The sequence below is a fragment of the Schistocerca piceifrons genome, chromosome 1 (genome assembly GCF_021461385.2).
Source record: "Schistocerca piceifrons isolate TAMUIC-IGC-003096 chromosome 1, iqSchPice1.1, whole genome shotgun sequence".
Taxonomy (NCBI): Eukaryota; Metazoa; Arthropoda; class Insecta; order Orthoptera; family Acrididae; genus Schistocerca; species Schistocerca piceifrons.
The window spans coordinates 295,492,224-295,496,438 of NC_060138.1; the positions used below are offsets into that span (position 1 = coordinate 295,492,224).

The following is a 4,215-nucleotide window of genomic DNA, read 5'->3' on the forward strand; positions in this document are numbered from 1 at the left end:
AAAATATCTAGTTAATTAGAAGTAATATTAGAGTAGATTGCTTCGCCTTTGCAGATGATGGTTCAAATGGCTCTGAGCACTATGGGACTTAACATCGGAGGTCATCAGTCCCCTAGAACTTAGAACTACTTAAAACTAACTAACCTAAGGACATCACACACATCCATGCCCGAGGCAGGATTCGAACCTGCGACCGTAGCAGTCGCGCGGTTCCGGACTGCGCGCCTATAACGGCTAGACCACCGCGGCCGGCTTTGCAGATGATCTGGCAATTTTAACTAGGGATATTACCACAGTGCAAAAGCAAATTGAAATTCTTAAAGAAGTTGCGGAAAAAGTGACACTACAAATACCTTCTGAGAAAACGGAATGTATGACGTGCAACAAAGCACCACCAAAGTTTTTGAACACAAAATGTGGAAAAATAAAATGAGTGTCACAGTTTAAATACTTGGGAGAAATCTCATAAGAAAACGGTCTGGAAAAAGCTACAAATGAAGTTCGCTATTAAAAAATGGCAACTGCTTTCAGATTAACAGAAAATATTTATAATAAAAAATCACTTTCTAAATTCAGTAAACTTAGGCATTACAGCACTGTAATCAAACCTGAATGTCTTTCTGGAGCAGAAACTTTAATTTTAAATAGAAAGAGGGATAATGAAGAAATTTAAAAAAAGGAAGTATATTACGAAAATATTAGGCTTCAAAGTAATAAGAAAATAGAAAAATAAACAGGCATACAGGGTGACACGAGAAAACGAAGATCTAAAATTTTATGGGCCCATTAAAAGAATGGCACTCACTAGGTTGACAAAGCAAATAGCAGAATTCTACGAAAACTGAAATAAGACCAAAACCGAGCGAATTAAACGGATCGCTGCAATTGAGGAGTGTCTTAAAGTAGGCGGTGTACCTTAGGCAGATGTTACAGATAGAAAAAAAACATCCAGACAATAAATATTTGATTGGAAATTTGGTCAGAGGGAAATTAGAAAACGTACTGGGACACCGTGGTCTGATGAAAGAAATGAAAGAAAGAGACTTCATTCTGAAAGAATGAAACAAATTTGGACACAAAGGAAGGCCAACCATGATAAGCAACATTAATCACTTGCGAGGTTCTATTGGGCTCATACGTGAATAATAATAATAATAATAATAATAATAATAATAATAATAATAATAATAATAATAATAATAATAATAATAATAATAATAATATTTAAAGATCCCAATACTACAACAGATAAATGCAGACTTTGCAAACAACAAATAGAAACAGTAGATCACATCACAAGCGGATGTACAATACTAGCAAATACAGAATACCCCAGAAGACATGAATATGTAGCAAAAATAATACATCAACAACTTGCCATACAACATAAACTAAAAAAACAACAGCTTCCCACATACAAGTATGCACCACAAAACGTACTGGAGAATGATGAATGCAAATTATACTGGAACAGAACCATTATAACAGATAAAACAACACCACATAACAAACCTGACATCATACTGACCAATAAAAAGAAGAAATTAACACAACTAATCGAAATATCCATACCCAATACAGCAAATATACAGAAGAAAACAGGAAAAAATTCAAAAATACGTCCAACTGGTTGAGGAAGTCAAGGACATGTGGCATCAGGATAAAGTTGACATCATACCAATTATACTATCAACTACAGGAGTCATACCACACAATATCCACCAGTACATCAACGCAATACAGCTACATCCAAACGTATACATAAAACTACAGAAATCTGTAATTATTGATACATGTTCAATTACCCGAAAGCTCCTAAATGCAATGTAACATATACCATACAGTTAAAAGGAAATCACGCTTGATCAAGGCCCGCGTCACTTTCCATTTCTAACCAGACATAACGTCTGAGACAGGAAAGAGAAATAATAATAATAATAATAATAATAATAATAATAATACACACGTCGTCGGTCACTTATTGTTTTTCTTTCAATGTACGAAAGAAACATAATTCTCAAAGCGGAAAACTGCTACACAATTTTTACAACTACAAAGACTTGGACGATCAATAACTCGTAGCCAAACTCCGAAACAACTTAAATGTAATAGTTTTTCATAAGTTATAAACTTTGAAACGCTTCAAAAACGAAGAAAACCCTTGCTTTTCATCATAAGTGCACTATGAAGAATAACTTTCCTGCCATACATGTTTTAACCAAAACCGAGTACGCATATTGCTGTAAGCGGTTAACCGATAACGGTCATGTGCTAACAACACATCAATTATTTCACACACAAATATTAACCAGGTTATCAATAACATAAGACTAACCATGTTGACAATAACGCGAGATGTTTAAATGCTGTTGTGGCAATCTTACACATCGAGCCCGGATAGCTCAGTCGGTAGAGCATTAGGCTTTTAACCTAAGGGTCCAGGGTTCAAGTCCCTGTTCGGGCGTACATTTTTATCATTTTGTTTACTCAAACAGAGGCCATTTCATTGCAAATATGTTGCAAAATCAGTCAGTTTCGATCACCTGTATGAAACATATCGATTATCTTCCGCTCAGTGGAAGTCGTTGCGATCAGACGCTGCTTCACCGGCTGGCTATGCAAATGACAAGATACGTCGTTTTCGTTGGAGAGTTGCGATATTGACAATAAAAGATGATGGGTACTCTGAAATGCACGTTCGTAGAAAATTTAGCGGATCCGAAGGCCGATGACTTCCAACAAGACGGTGTTGTTGGAATGCAGTATAGAGTACGGGAACGTCAGTTCACTCGATCCCAATTCGTGAAGTACGCAATTGTGAAGATGAGAAATCAGTACAAATCAAGTTATAGTGAACAACCCTAGAAATGTTGAAATAAACATATCAACTTTCCACATATCTGGGGTTCAAATGCCAACAACTGTGATTTTACGCGAGAGCACCTGAACAGAAGTAGCAGTGGTATAAAAATACAATGCTTCAAAGACCTTCCTAGACGCTTCAGAAGCGACAGTGCGTTGTTTCAGGATGTTTATACTGACAAAAAAAAATTACAACGATATAATGAGCATTCAGCATTACAGACGAGACAGCGACTCCAATGGGTTTAAACGATGGCATAAACGCTGGACTTGGCAAATTAAACATCTATCACAAACAGTAATAAACAATGTGGGTACTAATTTCGGTTGAACACCACAAATAGGTAATCAAGCAACTTCAACAAAAATAAAATATTGAAAAAAGAGAAAAAGTAGCCGAACCTCTTTTGGAGATGAAATTATATAAATGCCTAAGGCGAAAATATGCAAGTTATGTTATTGTAAATTTTAATTTTGCAATACATGAAAATAATCAACAACCAAACACCCTAGTAAATGAATTCTATTTAAAGGACAACTTTGGTAAGATGACTACCGCGTGTTAACTGTGAATTAATTCTCGAGAATCAGTTCGCCGCGGATCGTAGAGGCGTGGGAATCGAAATTCGTCTTGTTAGAGGAGGAAAACAGACTTTAATCAGCTTCTATTGTAGAATTATTACACAAGGGTAACCCAGCAGCGGCAGAGTCGTAGCAGATTAACACTACAGCTTCGCAACACACATCGCACCTCTAAAGCGGGCGACAGGGCTTACGACGAAGGAGGGAATACTATTTCCACCGATAACAATAATCGCCGTACTCCTGTGGTAAGTGCTGTGCGTTGTTTGAACAATGAAGTAAGTAATCCTGTAGATGAAGATGATTCCACTGGAAGAAAGCCATTGGTTACTAACAAGGATTTGAAAGGCCATGACAAAAGCAAGCTTAAGATTTGACAAAAAAAAAAAACCAGGTATCCTTGCCGATAGATTCAAAAGTAGCAACACCACAACGAGACAAACTTCCAAGAAACTTCCGTATGTCAATATACAGCGTATTTAGAAAGCAAAAATGCCTGAAGAAGGAAGAACACAACTTATGACCTTATTCGTGGTCATATGACGAAGACTAGTGAACAGTGTCAGGCAGGTGGAAATAGATTAAAAATTGAATCTAACTCAACAGCTCCTGCCAATTTACTTAATACAGAGGCGCTCTCTGTATAGAAATTTCAGACATATACCCCAAACCAAATTGTGTTGAAACTGAGTAATTCACAGCGTCTACAGTGAACTTCCTGAAGCAGACATTAAGAAAGCAGTATCATCTACATTTTGCGTCATCAAGTGC

General features: G+C 36.7%; 1 non-coding gene across 1 annotated transcript; it reads left to right on the top strand.

Moving 5' to 3' along the window:
- Positions 1-2,391: 2,391 nt before the first annotated feature.
- On the top strand, positions 2,392-2,464 carry Trnak-uuu. The gene has a single exon. It is a non-coding gene; the product is annotated as a tRNA-Lys (tRNA).
- The last annotated feature ends 1,751 nt before the right edge of the window (positions 2,465-4,215 follow it).